General features: G+C 37.9%; 2 non-coding genes across 2 annotated transcripts; one reads left to right on the top strand and one right to left on the bottom strand.

The window, feature by feature from the left end:
* Positions 1-7,895: 7,895 nt before the first annotated feature.
* Positions 7,896-8,002, top strand: LOC131173713 (small nucleolar RNA R71). The gene has a single exon (XR_009144026.1). It is a non-coding gene; the product is annotated as a small nucleolar RNA R71 (small nucleolar RNA).
* Positions 8,003-10,553: 2,551 nt separating this feature from the next.
* Positions 10,554-10,660, bottom strand: LOC131173587 (small nucleolar RNA R71). Its single transcript, XR_009143901.1, has one exon. It is a non-coding gene; the product is annotated as a small nucleolar RNA R71 (small nucleolar RNA).
* Between the last annotated feature and the right edge of the window lie 6,952 nt (positions 10,661-17,612).

Here is a 17,612-nt window from a genome sequence, read left to right as displayed (position 1 = left end):
TGAAAAATTTTTCTAGGTATTTTCTTGGCATTCTAATGCCATGGGAACCTCAATAACCCTTCTCTGGAGTCCCAAAAATTATTTTATAATTTTTTCCCTAGGTCTAGGGCTCCTCGTTGCGAGAACCGCAACTTCCCTCTGGTTACCCATCGCTAGGGCACCGGCTCGTTTAACTTGGTTGTATTTTATTTCAAAAATTTTTACTAAATTTTTCTTATTAATATTTGAGTTAATTATGATTCCCGACTTTAGTTTAAATATTTTTCCGGACGTTCTAGCTGTCCGGACCGACACCGGTCACCGGAACAGTAGAATGTACGGAGTTGGTACAGGGAGGGTGTTACATAGTGAGGCTATATCAAAGAATGCCTTAATCATTTCTTCATCAAGCATATACTAGGATTTCGCCTTGATAGGTCCAAGAGACATGTTCTAGAGCTGGTCAGGCATTTTTAGGTTTGCTTGTATTTCAAAAATTTTCTCCTTACTTTGCAAGTTCAATGTGAAAAATTAATAGCTATGAAGGGGTTTAACTAGTCTAGCTCCACTAAGGTGATTAAGTTATTTTACAGACAAAGATTAAAGCCTTTTTGCCTATCCAGATACATTCATTCCTCATCCTGTGAAGCCCAATTATTAGCTTATTGAATTTTAAGGTTATAGTTCTAAGTTAAAAGCCAGTTCAAAAAATTGAAATTTGTAAAAATTTTTGGATTTTTGATATACAAGTATGATATGGATATAATTAAGCAATGCAATGCATGAAATGCATCAGTGCCCCCAAACTCAAATGTGGCATTGTCCTCAATGTCAACACAATATGCAAAATTAAAGCATAACACACAAAATTAACAAAAAAAAAAACATAATATGTTATTAAGAAATTTAAAGTTTGGACAAAAAGCAAGGAATAGAGACCTATGAGCACTGAGTAGGATTAGGGCATATAAATTTTTACATGAAAAATCTTATCCTAAAGTCCTAGCTGTAAAAAGTCTCTGATGGGGATGATGGTACCTCACTATCGAGTCTCTCCATGATCATGTCCAGCTTGTTGTAGGCCTCCAGGAGACTATCCTCGATCGCGTGCATCCTGTTGTTGATGGTAGTCTCCATTCTTTGAAGGTAAGCAAGGATGGGATTTGTCAGAGGTGGAGTGTAGGGAGGCATTCGGGCTGGAGAATCATGGTGGGGTGGCTCTTGGGCTTCTTCCTGTGGCTCTAATGGTTCATCAGGCTCTGGTTGTGCTTCTCCTCTTCTGGGGATGACATTGCCTTCAGCATCTACCAAGAAGCAGGTGTTCCCAACCTTCTTGCATATCCCCATGGATATGCAGATGGTTTGGTTGATTCTAGTTATACTAGCAATGGAGTGTAGCCTGTTATGCCCCGGGATGAAACCGAAGTGGGGTGCAAGGGCTGTGATGAGGCCACCAAGCACTATGTGCCCTGTAGGCTAGTGACATAGGCAGCGGAGGTGGTTGCAGAGGAAGAAACTAGTGCTGTAATGCTGTCCAGTGACCATACACCATAGGAAAAAGAGTTCGTTGGCGTTCACTACACCCAGGCTATCCCCTCGGCCCATTATAGTGTGTGCGCAGAGTCAGTGCATGTATCTCGGGACGGGACTTGTGATGTCGGTGGATTTAGATTTGCTGGAGTTGTAAACTTCAGTGTTTGGTGTGATGGAGTGCCAAAAGTCCACACTGTTGTAGATCATTCGGTTGTGTGGAATTTCTTGGAATCCAGCGCTGTCAAAGCCAAACACCACTTTGAACTCGTCCATGTTCATAACGCGATCAACGCCAAGAAGCCTGATTTCGATTTGTCCCTTGTCTTCTCGATCTGTAGGCTATAGGGTGGCCTTGAAACTCCCTAGAAACACCAAGGTGGTGTTATGGTAGGCTAGAAATTGAAGTTGGGCGAACCTAGTCCACCCAATGCTGTCTAGCAGCCCGTCAATCTCCTCTCAAAGGTTGATTTGCTCTAATAGCCCGAAGTCCATGTATTTGGTGGAGATAATCCTCCTGTTGTTCAACCAGGCACATAAGTCTCGGTGGGTGCTGTCTCTGAATGGCCAGGCAATGGAAAACTCGAGTTGTGGTGGTTGTGGTATGGCTTGTGGCTATAGTTCGAGTTGTGGTGGTTGTGGTTGGGGTGGTTGTGGTTGGGGTGTTTGTGGTGTGGCTCGTGGCTAGGTTTGCATGGTTCTAAGGTGTTAGGGAGATGGCTAAGGAGGAGAGGGTGTGGAGTTGCCTCCTTACCTTGAGGAAGAGCCCATTCGTTGGGCTGGTCTTTTTGCAGGTGCCATTGATAGTTTTTGAAGAATGAGAGGTTAGGGTTTGTGAGGGAAGAAGAAGATTTGAGGGGTTTTTATAGGGGAGGAGGCTTGGAGAGGAAGGGTTTTTTATTGTGAGGGAGTTTAAGGAAGTAGGATGAATTTAAAGGGTCGTTGTGACCCTTCGTTTCTCACATTTTGTGCCCTAGGGGTCGAGTCTACGACATGATACACGGGTCATGTATCACTACTCGGGTTTTGACCTAGAGACCCGTGTAACTTTTTGTCCGAGATTTTTCTTTTTCTATCGAGTTACACAGCCCGCGTAACTTTACTCAGGGACCCATGTAACTTTCTGTTTGAGGATGGCAATGCTAGGTGAAATACACGAGTCATGTACTTTTGATTAGGGACCCGTGTAACTTTCTGTCTCCTTCAAACTTAGAGTTTCCCTTTCTATTATCAAAGCATGACCCATGTAATGTTACACGGGGTCAACCCGTGTATGTTTCTAGGGCTTGTGCAGGGGTTTTTCCTGGATCCCAGAAGGTTACACGGGGCGTGTAAAACTAATACATGACCCGTGTAATATTTTGACTCTCCAATTCTTTCCGTATGAAAAATTAATGCTTATCACTATGCGTAAAATGAATGAAAAGGTTGGCAACAGAGCTACTTCCCCAATTTTGTACGGTATCCTCTTGTGTGGTTTAGACTTGGCGTCTCCTCTCTTTTATTGCCCTCAGTTTTTGCTTTTTATAGATTGGAGGCTTAGGGTGCCTACGAAATAAAGCATAAACAAATAGAAATAAGAGTTGAAATAAAGGAAATTATATAAAATAAAGTAAAAACAGAAATAAAGATAGAAATTTTGGGTTATCTCTTAAAGAGCACTTGTTTATAGTCATTAGCTTGACTCTGACTTTGTTTTATCATGGTTTGTCTGGAGGGTTGCTGAAGGAGTAGTTGGTTCCCTCCTCTATGGGTTTGCCTTGAAAATATGGTTTCAGCCTTTGCCCGTTCACTTTGAATGCTCTTGAGGTTTCACTTCAGATTTTCACAGTTCCATGCAGGAAGATTTGCATAACCTTAAATGGACCTGACCATCTTGATTTTAGCCTCCCTGGAAAAAGTTTTAGTCTGGAGTTGAAGAGTAGGACAAGGTCTCCTTCTCTTATTTCTTTTCTTGCTATTCGTCTGTCATGCCATCTTTTGGTTTTGTCTTTGAAGATTTTGGCATTCTCATACACATCCTGTCGGATTTCTTCTAACTCATTGAGCTGTAGTAGTCCTTTTTCACCAGCAGCCTTAAGGTCAAAATTCAGGGTCTGAATTTCCCAGTAGGCTTTGTGTTCATGTTTGACAGGGAGGTGACATGATTTCCCATAAATTAGCCAAAAGGGTGTCGTTCCTATTGGAGTTTTATATGCAGTGCGGTATGCCCACAATGCATCATCTAACTTCATAGACCAATCCTTCCTTGAGCGGTTTACTGTTTTCTCTAAGATTCATTTCAGCTTCCTGTTTGAAATTTCTACTTGACCACTGGTTTGAGGATGATAAGGTGTGACCACCTTGTGAGTCACTCCATACTTTTTCAATAGTGTTTCGAATTGTTGGTTACAGAAGTGACTTCCTCCATTGCTGATTATCGCTCGTGGTATACCAAATCTTATGAAGATATTCTGCTTAAGAAACTTTGTGACCACTCTGGCATTGTTGGTTGGCGTGGCTACTGCTTCTACCCATTTTGACACGTAATCAACACCAACTAAAAAATACTTGTTTCCAAAAGAGGAGGGGAATGGGCCCATGAAGTCTATCCCTCACACATCAAATATTTTTACCTCGAGTATACCGTGCAGTAGCATTTCATTCCTTCTGGAGATGTTACCTGTTCTTTGGCATTGAACACAAGCCAGCACGAAGGATCTCACATCCTTAAATAGTTTAGGCCAGTAAAATCCTGCTTGCAAAATTTTAGCTGCTGTTTTTATGGTGCCAAAGTGTTCCCCATATGCTGATGAATGGCAGTGCTGGAGAATACTCTCTATATCCTCTTCCAGTATGCATCGTCTTATTAACCAGTCATTGCATCTCTTGTACAGTAGAGGTTCCTCCCATGTATAGTATCGCATATCATGCAGAAATTTCTTCTTTTGTTGATAAGTCATTTTGGGTGGTAAGACCCTGCACACAAGAAAATTTACATAATCAGCATACCAAGGAACTAGGGATAAGGTTAATAATTGCTCATTGGGAAATGAATCATCAATGGGAAAATCCTTGATGTCTCCTGTGTATTCCAGTTTCAGCCTAGAGAGATGGTCAGCTACTACATTTTCGAATCCCTTATTGTCCTTGATTTCAAGGTGAAATTCTTGCAGAAGTAAAATCCATCGAATCAGCCTTGGTTTTGCCTCCTTCTTTTCAGAGGTACCAGATGGCAGAATGATCTATGAATACAATGACTTTTAACCCGATTAAGTAGGATATAAATTTGTCAATTGCAAACACTACTGTTAGGAATTCTTTTTCTGTGGTAGCATAATTGATTTGTGCGTCATCGAGTGTCTTGCTAGCGTAATAGATGGCATGGAGCTTTTTATCTTTCCTTTGTCTAAGTACTGCTCCCACAACATAATCACTAGCATCGCACATGATTTCAAATGATAGCTCCCAATCAGGTGGTTGCATAATGGGTGCTAAAATCAAGGCTTCTTTATCCTGTTAAAAGAAATAAGACAATTTTCATCAAAATCAAAGGGAACATCTTGACTTAATAAATTTGTCAATAGTTTAGCTATTTTGAAAAAATCTTTGATAAATCTTCTGTAAAAGCTTGCATGTCCCAAAAAGCTTCGTACTCCTTTGATTGATGTTGGTGGTGGCATCTTTTCAATGATTTCAACCTTCACCTTGTTAACTTCAATCCCTCTTTCTGATATCAGATGACCAAGAACTATGCCTTCTCTTACCATGAAGTGGCATTTTTCCTAATTCAGGACTAGGTTTGATTATTCACATCTTTGTAACACTTTGGATAAGCTAGCTAAGCAATCATCAAAAGTGGTGCCATAAATAGAAAAATCATCCATAAAGATTTCCATGATATTTTCAATATAATTAGAAAAAATAACCATGATGCATCTTTGGAAAGTAGCGGGGACATTACAAAGACCAAAGGGCATTCTTCTATATGCAAATGTTCCATAAGAGCATGAGAATGTGGTCTTTTCCTGGTCTTCTAGGTGAATAGGAATTTGAAAGAATCCCACATACCCATCTAGATAGCAAAAGTAGGAATGTTTTACTAATCTTTCTAGCATTTGGTCTATGAAAGGAAAAGGAAAATAGTCATTTCTGGTGGCACTATTCAATTTCCTATAGTCTATGCACATGCGCCAACTAGTAACTACCCTAGTAGGGATTAGTTCATCGTTTCCATTTTGAATGATAGTTGTCCCACCTTTCTTAGGCACTATATGCACTGGACTAACCCATTTGCTATTAGAGATCAGGTATATAATACCTGCATCTAATAGATTCAAAATTTCTTTTTTCACAACTTCTTTCATGTTTAGGTTAAGTCTTCTTTAATGTTCAATAGTGGGTTTACTGTTTTCTTCTATAGGTATCCTATGCATGCATATAGAAAGATGAATCCCTTTCAAGTCTTCTATTTTATACCTTATGCTCTTGCTATGTGTCCTAAGCACCCTTAACAATTTTTTCTCTTCTATTTCAGATATACTGGCATTGATAATAACAGGATATTCAGAATTTGTGTCCAGGAATGCGCACCTTAGTGTAGAGGGAAGAGGTTTGAGTTTTACCTGTTTAGAATTTTTCTCCGGATTGCTTTTGGTTTGTTCCTCCTTCAGCTCTTCTACCTTGAAAGTTGAGCCAAGGTAGGAGTGGATGAGCTACTAAATGTTTTGCACAGGTTACTATTTCTGTGTTCTCATCATTTGCTATGAGGCTATGCACAATGCATGCTTCAAGATGATCTTCAGGATGGGTCTTATGAAATTCTTCCTCAACTTGCTTGTCAACTATGTTAACCCTACGGCACTCATCAGGTTCAAATTTGTACTTTATTGTGTCAAACAAGTTGAATTCCACTTCTTCATTCCTTACCTTGAGAGTCAGTTGCCCGTTTTTGATGATTATGATTGCTCCGGCGATTGCCAAGAAAGGTCTTCCCAAGATGATGGGGATTTGAACATCCTATTCCATCTCAAGGACATTAAAATCAACTGGAATGAAGAATTTGCCCACCTTGATAGGAATGTTCTCAAGTATTCCCATAGGATATTTAACGAACCGGTCAGCCAATTGCAATGAGATTGTTGTGGGTTTCAGTTCTTTGATTTCCAGCTTTTGGCATATTGATGGAAGCATTAAACTCACACTTGCCTCAAGATCACAAAGGGCCTTGTCTATTTTCTTATCGCCAATGAAACAAGGTATGGAGAAGCTTCCTGGGTCTTTTAGCTTTGGAGGCAGTTTGTTTTGCAGTAATGCGCTTCATTCTTCTATTAGAGCAACAATCTCATAGTCTTTCAGCTTTCTTTTCTTTGATAGAATTTTCTTAAGGAATTTGGTGTAGGATGGCATCTGAAAGAGTGCTTCAGTGAAGGGGATGTTGATATAAAGTTTCTGTAAAACTTCTAAAAACTTCCCAAATTGCTTATCCAATTTGGCTTTCTGGAATCTCTGAGGAAAAGGTAGAGGAGCTGATATGGCTCTGGTAGCTTCTTTTTCTTCCCAGTTTCCTCCTCCTAATCCTTCTTAGCTTCTTCCTCTTTCTCCCTTGCTTGGCTTTCAGATTTTTCAGAGATTTCCTCTGTTGGCACTTCCTCTGACTGTTCTAAAATTCTTCCACTTCTCAATGTAACTACCTTACAATACCCCTTTGGGTTCATCTCTGGTTAACAAGGCAGTTTACCAGCAGTTTTGCTTGAAGAGGTTGCTTGCCGAGCAATTTGATGTTCAAGCATCTTGTTGTGGGTGGCAAGTTAGTCCATTCTAGAAGTTAGCTGCTTGATCATTTCATTTTGCTGTTGCAGGGCTGCTAGGAAGCTTTCCATCGTGGATTTCATAGTTGACCTTGCTGTTTGTTTATTGGCTAATTCTGAGAATTTGACCATGAGAAATTTGGGTGATTTCTCCATCCAGGGTTGTATGTATTTGAATATGGGTTATGGGGCTGTCTCTGGTTGAAGTTCCCTCCATTATTAACATAGTTCATCTGTTATGTGGGGAGTTCATTGAAGCTGTTGTACTCCGAACTCATGTAGCCTCCTCCATAGCTGTCATCATGTTGACTATTCATCCCTATAGCATTGGCCTGCATTTTATCAAGTCTCTTTGTGAGCTGGTCAAATTGAGCATTTATCATGCTTAGGGCATCCACTTCTAGGATTCCTACTGTTCTCCTTGTATTTCCCCTTTCATTCGACCGCTCATAGTTGTGATATGCGACCCTCTCTAGAAGTTTAAGTGCTTGATCCACTGTTTTCTCCATTAGGCCACCTTCTGCTACTGAATCTACTGTGCTCCTTATAGAGGGCAATAGTCCATTATAGAAGTTCTGAACTAGGAGCCAATCTTCTATACCATGGTGCGGGCATTCTCTCTGTAGGTCCTTATATCTCTCCCATGCATCATAGAGTGATTCACCTTCCCTTTGCCTAAAGGTGTTGAGTTCAACTCTCAACTTTGCAGTCTTTACAGGTGGGAAGTACCTTATTAGAAAAGCTTGTGAGAGGTCCTCCCATGTGGTAAATGTTTCAGTAGGTTGAGAAAGTAACCACTTCCTTACTCTATCTTGAAGGGAAAATGAAAATGCTCTGAGTCTTATGGCTTGATCAGAAACCACATTCATCTTGAATGTGTCACAAAAGGCAAGAAAGCACTGGAGGTGGTAGTGCGGATCTTCTGTTGGTGAACCCCCAAACTGGGTTTGTTGGATCATCTGGAGCCATGCCGGTTTTAGTTCAAAATTGTTGGCATCCACTGTGGGTCTTGTAACACTAGGTTGGAATCCTTATATGGAGGGAGCTCCGTAATCCTTCAAGAGTCTTGGCCTGTTGTTGTTATTGTTGGCCATATTTAGAATTTCTGGGTTCCCTTGATCTTGTCCTTCATGTTTCCTCTCCCTCCTGATAGTTCTTAGAGTTCTGTCTATCTCTGGATCCAAATCAAAGACTTCTTCCTCTGGTTTTATTCTGGTCATGTACCAAACCAATCACCTGAGAAAAAGTAAGAGAATAAAACAATGTAAAAACAAAATTAAATAATAAATGAAATTGCCTAAATCAACTAAATTACTTATCACCTAATATTACTAAAATTAAAATTCCCCGGTAATGGCGTCAAAAACTTGTTTGCTGATTTTTCAACCACCGCAAGTGCACGGATCACTAACAAGTAATAAAGTGATGAGTGAAGTATCGTTCTCACAAGGAATTTAATTAGCAAGTACCAGGCTACATGACAATTTTGACTGTTTAGGCTATCGAATATAGATGGAGAATGAGTTAAAGCTATTTTAGATGCTAAAAGTAATTTTTGAATTAAACTATTTATAAAAGTAATTTCAGAATTAAGATTTCACACTGTAACCTTACTATGGATTTTAATCTTGTCTATTCATCGGATTGAGAATAACTGCTTTGATGGAAATTAATCCTAGGATATCCTAAATCCTCTCTCTCAAGGCACTCAAGGTGTATTTTAATTAACCTAAACCCCACTTTCATGGTGATTAAATTAATTAAAACCCTTTAAGATCTATGATTAATTTTGGAACTCCACAAAGGTATCTATGTAACGGTTAAGCTCCAACCACTAGAGGAATTGTCCACTTTGGCTGTAAGTCTTACGGTTTTGTCCCATAGGTGGAATGAAGAACTTCCCAGGAGGTCACCCATCCTACGATTTCTCTCAAGTGAGCACGCTTAACCCTGGAGTTCTTTTAATTCTCTAGGCCATTCTACCAAAAGGCGCCTCTAGTGATTAGTTTTCCTATTTTATATATCATTACCTTGTCCTCCTATTCCGATGTGGGACGTGTTTCCTTATCTTTCAAAGGAGCTTTATGCCACGTCCAGCCTAAGCCGGGCTCCTCAACCCTTTAAGCTTCGAGTGTCCTCGCTCTCACACCATACTGAGGGAGTGTCCGCTCTGATACCAATTGTAACAGTCAGGCTCCAACCACTAGAGGAAGTTTTCACTTTTTAATTTCTGATTTCTTCTAGTGTTACAAACCCCCCCCCCCCCCAAATTTTGTTCCTTTCTTTTTTCATTACACAAGTGCACAAAATTTTAGTAATTCAGTCTCTAGGGTTTGACTTGAATTTACCACTTACTGCATAAAATATTTTATAGCTGGTAATTTCAGTTAATTTAATTTCTGGTGGAATTGACAACCATCAAGAATTTTGGCACTGTTGCCGGGGATTGAAATTTATTGGATTTTGTGTTTTAAGTGTTAGAATATTCTGTTATTAATTTTGTTTATTAAGTGTTACTATTTTTAGGTTTTCGAAAAAAATTATCGTGTTACTATTCATCGATAGATTTTTGGTTGAAATAGGAGGGTGGCCCATACCTATTTTGAAGGAAACGACATTCTGATTAAGACCAATCAATTCATAGGATTCCTTGGCCCCACCCTCTTGAGGCCAAATTCCATCGTTTTCTAGGGTTTTGAAGCATTTTTCTGTTTTTACTTTGATTTCTCAATCTGGTGAGTTAATCTTTGATCCAGAAGTAGAAAAAACAACTAAACAGTTGAGAAAATTGGCTAAGCAAGCTAAGTAGATTTCGAGTACATCTGAAGGAGTCCAATCTCTAAGGGAGTTAAGTTCGGATTCAGATTTGGATTCAAATTCCGAAATGAAACCATGGCTGCTAGAACCTTGAAAGAGTTGGCTGCTCTTGATCTAAACCAATAACCTTTGTGTATTCAATACCCTGCTTTAAATGTAGCTTTTGAGTTGAAATCTGGACTAATCCATTTGTTGCATAAGTTTCATGGTCTTATAGGTGAGGATCTGAATAAGCATTTAAAAGAATTTCTTGTTGTGTGTTCCAACATGAAACCTCAAGGAGTTTCAGAGGATCCAATCAAGCTTCAAGCTTTCCCTTTCTCACTGGAGGGTGCAGCTAAGGATTGGTTGTATTAGCTTCCTTCTGGATCAGTCAACTCATGGAATGGGATAAAGCAGATATTTTTGGAGAAGTATTTTCCTACTTCCCGTGCTACCAACATAAGAAAAGAAATTTGTGGCATCCGGCAGTACAATGGAGAGAGTTTGTATGAGTATTGGGAATGATTTAAGAAACTGTGTGCAAGCTGTCCCCATCATCAAATAAGTGAGCAGCTTTTGATTCAATATTTCTATGAGGGACTTTTGCCAATGGACCACAGTATGATAGATGCTGCTAGTGGAGGAGCTTTAGTTGACAAGACACCAGAAGAAGCAAGAAGGCTGATTGCTAACATGGCAGCAAATTCTCAGCAGTTTGGCATGAGAATGGATCACACACCTAAGAAGGTTAATGAGGTAAGTACATCTAACCTTGAGAAACAGATTTCTGATTTAACTTCTTTATGAGGCAGTTGGCTGTAAGGAACATGTAAACTATTAAGGTATATGGAATTTGCTCAGGTTAGGGTCATGCTACTAACATGTGTCCTGCATTACAAGAGGATAAATCAATGCAACGTGCTAATGCAATAAGAAACTATGGACAACATACAGTAGGAAATTTTGACAACCACAACACAGGTATGATCCCTTTTCTAGTACTTATAATCCAGGATGGAGAGATCAACCCAATTTGAGTTATGGGAATCAACCGATGCAAAACCAATACCAGCAGCAGAGACAAGTGAATCTACCACCTTTGCCTCCCTCAAATCAAGGTATGTCACTTGATGAAATTGTTAAGGCTTTGGCTAACAATACACAACAGTTTTAATAGGAGACTAGAAATAGCATTCAAAATATAGAGAGCCAGATTGGTCAGTTAGCTTCATCTTTGAGTAAGCTGGAAGCTCAAGGTTCTGGAAAGCTCCCATCACAAACAATCATGAATCCCAGAGAAAATGCAAGTGCTATACTGTTGTTGAGTGGGAAGAAAGTTGATAACCAAACTCCACATCAGGCAATGAAAAGGAAAAAGCAAGGAGAAAAGGAGTCTGAAGCTCCTGAAGTTGAGGCAAATACTGAACCTAAACTAAATAAGGTTAATAATTCTGTTCTTTCTCCATTCCTCTGTAGGTTGGCCAAGACGAAGAAAGAAGAATAAGAGAAAGAAATTTTGGAGGCTTTCAGGAATGTAAAGGTTAATATACCTTTACTTGATGCGATAAAACAAGTTCCCAAGTATGCTAAATTCCTTAAGGAATTATGCACTACAAAGTGCAAGTTGAGGAATAATGAGAAGATCAATGTGGGGAAAAATGTGTCAGCATTAATTCATCAAAAATTACCCTCTAAGTGTAAGGATCTAGGTTTGTTTTCTATTCCCTACAAAATAGGTGTTTCTAAATTTGAACATGCAATGGCAGATTTAGGAGTATCTTATAATGTTATGTCAAATTCAGTTTTTCAAACTTTAAATTTGGATCCTTTGAAAGAAACCAGTGTCATTATTCAGTTAGTTGATCGTTCTAATGTTTACCCATTGGGAGTAGTTGAGGATGTTTTGGTGCAGGTTGGAGAATTAATTTTTCTTGCAGATTTTTACATTCTGGATATGGAGGATAGTGTTCCCACATCAAAGTCAGCTTTGATTTTGTTTGGAAGACCTTTCCTAAAAATTGCCAAGACAAAAATTGATGTGGATGATGGTACCTTAACTATGGAGTTTGATGGAGAGACTGCCAAATTTAATATCTTTGATGCCATGAAGTATCCTACTGATAATTATTCTATCTTGATATATTTGTGCAGGATATTTTTGAGTTAAGCATGGAGGATGAGTTAAAAAGAAAATCACATTTGCATGAATTAGAGGAAATTCGCCTTAAGGCTTATTAGAATTCTAAGATCTATAAAAAAAAGACAAAGGCATTCCATAACAAACTAAGGAAGCAGTTTGTGATTGGGCAAAACGTTTTATTGTATAATTCCAGATTGAAGCTAATGCCTGATAAGTTGCGTTCTCATTGGATTGGACCCTTTGTTTTTACTAATGTATTTCCTTATGGTGTAGTTGAAATTCAAAGTTTAGGAACTAACAAAGTATTCAAGGTCAATAGTCATGAACTTAAGCCATTTTATGAGGGGTTTCAGGAGCATTCGGTGGATTAAAGAGCTTTGCCATGTCGAGCTAACGACGATAAACAAAAGCGCTTCTTGGAAGGCAACCTATGGGTGGCTTGTTAGCCATAATCAGATTTGTTTTCTTTCCCTTATCTTATTTTATTTTATTTTCTAGTATTTTTTTTCTTTTCCTTTGCATTTGGGCTTTACATTGGGGACAATGTAAGTTTTAAGTGTGGGGGAGGAGAAATTTATTGCTTTAATAAAAAAAAATTGTTCTTATAAGCTTAATTCATAATTCTATATTAACTCTCGGAGAGAAGTGCTTTGTCCTTCAAATAACTTTTCTATTTTAGATTGAATTTTTGAGATTTTAGGCAAGGTAATAGTAACTTTAATGATGGATTTTCCCTCTTCTCCATATCATAGAGCAATTTTTTTCCTGCATAAATCATTTGAGCTTGATTTAATGGTGAAATGATTAGTTATGTGTGCTTTAAACTAGTGTCATGCATATTTTAGAACTTTGTTTAATCTATCAGGACACTTTTATAATATGTAGATGCATAAATTGGGGGAGATAAAAGGTTAAACTTGAAAATTGCTCCGCTATTTTAGTTAAGCAAACTAACCAGGGGTCTTAATAAACCCCATGTCAGTTCTCAGGCCAAAAGCTAGTTAGGATATGAGCAAGGTAATTTTCTAAAGGCGACGGTTGAAATAAAAAAAAAAAGTAACTGTGACAAGAGAGAAGTACCAATTTCAAATTTCAAATTAAAAAAAAAGGGCCATTTCTATCTCCTCTAAGATTTGCAAAGAGTTATAATTGTTGTGCCTTGATAAATTAGCCTTGTGTTTTGGTGTGTATTGATTTAAAATTTTATGAAACTTTAATTGTGTGAGATTAATTGATTTCAAGCCTTTTTTTTGTGTTGAAAAATTATTGATATATTGGTATGGTGTTGATGGAATTTATTGTGATGGTTATTACCTTACTTGCCTCTTCTTTCAAACCTTTAATCTTTTGTCAGAGAATGTTATGATAGGGTGAAGTTAAGGATGTAACATCCCCATTGCACGTGTTCTGTACGTTCTGTTGCTCCAGTGGTCAAATAACAGTCCAGGCAAGTCAGGATATCTGGAACTATACTTCGGTGATGGTGAACAGACATATAATGATGAAATAAATAAAAAAAAATACAAGAAAAATCAAACAAAAATGAAAGAGAGAAAATGAAGCTAAGTTAAACGAGCCGGCACCGCAGCGATGGGTGACCTCACTGGGAAGGCCGTTGCCGACCCCAAGACCGCCGGGAACCCTCTGAATCTAATTTTGAGACATAAATAAAGGTTTTTTGAAATGTAATTGACACTAGAAATATCAAAGAAAAATTAGTAAATTAGTACAAAGAAAAATGAAAAATTGAGAAACAGAAAAAAATCGGTGTTACCGAAAAATCAGGAATATAACCCGAAGTGGAGTATTTTGGTCATTTGACACCTAGTGTTGCCTTTTGACCTCAATGTCCATTAAGAACAAATGATATTGCACTTAGGTAATGTCATGAAAAAAATTAAAATAGGATACAATATGTAAATAGTAAAAGAATTGTGCTAAATGAGCAAATAAGGAAACTTTAACTAATTAAATATTAAAATGAGCTTAGTGCTCCACTAACTTGAATATTGGGACACTAAAATATGCTTTGGGACAGAAGATTGCACTCATTATCATCTTCATCTTCAACTTTTAAAGTTTTGGATGAATTGAACTTCCATGGAAGTCCACCATGGCCAAACTCCCTCCATCACCATGCACCATTGATCAAGCCCTCCTTTCTACTTAGTTCCTTCATTAAAGCTGGCCTACTCACCTTGGGAAAGATATTGGCAGCAAGAAAAACAAGATTTGGTGAAGTTTGAAGGAAGCTCACAAGTGGTAAGTGTCCAAAATCTCTCCCTTGCTTTAGTAAACCTTGTGTTTAGGTTGAGGTGAGTATTTTGGTGAAGAGAAATGAAAGAAATAGTGAGAAATGGACTTGTTCATTTTTGGCAGCCATGAACCTTTGTTGAGCTTGAGTTATTTTTACTTCTAATGAATGGAAATGAAGGTTAGTTAATTCAAATGAAAGTTGTAGTAAGTTTGTATCTAAGTATGTGCATATAGTGTTTGAATTAAGGGTGTGAAATGGAACTTTGATGCCTTGAGCAAACTGCCATGTTTGGCAGCCCCTAATAGCATGAATTTGTGTGTGAACATTTAGTTATTAATGATATATGCTAATGTTAAATTGTGGGCAGCAAGTGTAAGTTACATTGAAGTATGATTATGTTGAAGTGTATGTGTAATATTGATATTGAGATATGTTGAATTTTGGTGGAAGTGAGTGTTGAACTTAATGGTGAATTGTGTGCATTGAGCACTTGAATATTCTGTCCAAAAGTGTTGCTGGAATTGTGTACAATATAGATATGGAAGTGTTATTGATTGAATATTGACGTAATGAGGAGGAGAAGGAATACCAAATTGGAAGTGTATGTGCTTTGTGCAGGTTGTGTATTGAAGGCAGTACATAAATTAGGCCATAAGTGCCAAACTATGAACCCAATTGGTATGAGCCCAATGGAGAGTGAAACTAGACATCAAATAGGCCAACTTTCATGTAGAAATGTTGCCAAAATTCTGCCTAGAAACTGACCTTAAAAATGACCAAATCCGGATTAGCAACCTTGCAACCCAGATTTTTGACCATATGAACAGTAGTCCTTGGGATGACCATAACTCACTCAAAATAGGTCCAATTGATCTGAAATTTTTACCATGGTTAGTTTAGACATATATCTACAATTCTTATGAAGACACCAAAGGCCAGAAATGGCCAGAACCAAGTCAAATGGCTTGCACAAGTTCGGGTTCAAAAACTGCCGAACCAAAAGTGACCTAAAATTGACCAAATTTTGCACTAAAGGTGCAATCTGTCCAGCTTTAGTAAATTGACCATATCTTGGTCTATACAACTCAGAATGACCTGAAATTTTGCCCCGCGTGCAATAAGACATAGAGCTACAATTTTTCTTCTTTGACCAGAAGCTAAAAGCCAAGAGAAATAGGACTTTAAGCTAGACCAATCTAGCATACAAAAATTAAGAATTTGACATTTTACATACAATGATGCTTGAAGCATTTTGGCAATGAATGCCAACTTGTAAAAATGGTAAATTGCACTATATTGGCAGCATATTGGGATATAAATTGTGACATATTGATGCTAGAAACAACTTATCCATATTACCTAAAAAGGTCAACATATGCATTGACTTGTGAATTATATAATAGTTAGTAAACTCCAAAAATTAAAGAATTAAACAATTAATTTATAATGTGCCCTAGTTTGCCTAGTTGACTAGTATGGATAGGTTGGCATGCCAATAGGATTATGACAGCTATTCTGTAAATGACTTCATGCCATACTGTAACACCCCTATGTTCGGTAGTGCGTACTACTGTTCCGGTGACCAGTATTGTCCGGACAGCTAGAATGCCTAGAACTACACTTCGATATGAGTGAGGAGACATAAAATAATGAAATACAAGAAAAGAAAATACAAGAAAAACAAAAGAAAAATAATAGCAAAGAAAAATAATCAAGTTAAGCGAGCCGAGAACCCTAGCGATGGGTGACTGCACCGGGAAGTCACGGCGTGGACCGTTGACTAGCCCTGGACTGCGGGGAACTCTGGAAAATATTTTTAGGACTCAAATAAATATTTATTGAAGTATAAATATCACTAGAAATATCAAAGAAAAATTAAATAATTAGTACAAAGAAAAGTGAGAAATCGAAAAACGGACAAAACCCGGTGTTACCGAAAAATTGGGAATGCAACCCGAACAGGGGCATTGTGGTCATTTGACATCCCGAATTGTCTTTTGACCTAAATGTCCATTAAAAATACATGGTATTACACTTGGAAAATATAATGAAAGATTAAATTTGGGGTACCTAATATAAATAGCCAAAAGTGGAGTGTAAATGGAGTAATTAACACATTTAACATATAATATTAATTAAATAAAGTTAGTGGAGAGTTAGTGGGAATTATCTACACCTAAGTGGACCACTAACTCACCCTTTGGACAGCAGATTGAAGTTCATCTCCAAGCTCCCAATTTCAGCCGAAAATGGTGAAAAGAGGATCCACCATTGTTGTCCACTTGAAAGCTTCATGCATGCTTGATTTAAGCTTCATTCTTGGCACCTTTCTTCACTTAAAGTAACCACCACACCTTGGGCAGCATTTAGGGAGTGAGAAAGGTAAGTTTTGATGAGTTTTTAAGAAGCTTCAAAAATAGGTAAGTTTGTGTTTTTGAATGTTGCTTTGTTAAAGTTTGTAAGCATGTTATGGGTGTTTGATTTATGAAGAAATTTTTGAGTTTTGATGTTGAATGGGAGTGTGTACTTTTGGCAGCCATGGAAGCACCTTGAAGGCAGTTTATTTGTGCTTGTAAATGGTGAATTAAATGATTGATTAAATGTATATTGTGTAGGAAATTGTTTGGGTGATGTATACTTAGTATATGTGTAAATGTAAAATGAGATTTAAAGCTTGGAAAGTAATGGAATGTAAGTGTACCATTGTGGCAGTTTGCTAACTCTTGAGGAATGCTGGAATTCATGCTTGGTTTATGGAATAATGATGTTAAAATGTGTTGGTTGTTAGGGCAGTTTGAGTGTATGTATGGTGGTGTGAAGTGGGACATGTAAATGAGCATGAATTGATGATTGAATTGTTGTAAATTGAGTTGGACAAATTCTGCACTTGTTGGTGGACATTGAATGTAATTGCAAGCTGCCAAAATGACCTATAATATGTTATAAATTATGTTTAGGTTGTGGTACAACCATAATTGGTTTGAATGTTAAGTTTGGTGAGTGTTAAAAGTGATGCTTGATGTGTATGCAAGAATTTCAATAAGGCAGTTTGTGTTTTAAGCCTATAACTTTAAGTGTGTGGCTCCAATTGGTATGAGACCAATTGGATGTGAAACTA

This window comes from Hevea brasiliensis, chromosome 14, assembly GCF_030052815.1.
Source record: "Hevea brasiliensis isolate MT/VB/25A 57/8 chromosome 14, ASM3005281v1, whole genome shotgun sequence".
Classification (NCBI taxonomy): domain Eukaryota; kingdom Viridiplantae; phylum Streptophyta; class Magnoliopsida; order Malpighiales; family Euphorbiaceae; genus Hevea; species Hevea brasiliensis.
The sequence above is the reverse complement of the archived record's forward strand: the minus strand, read 5'-3'. Positions and strand labels throughout refer to the sequence as shown.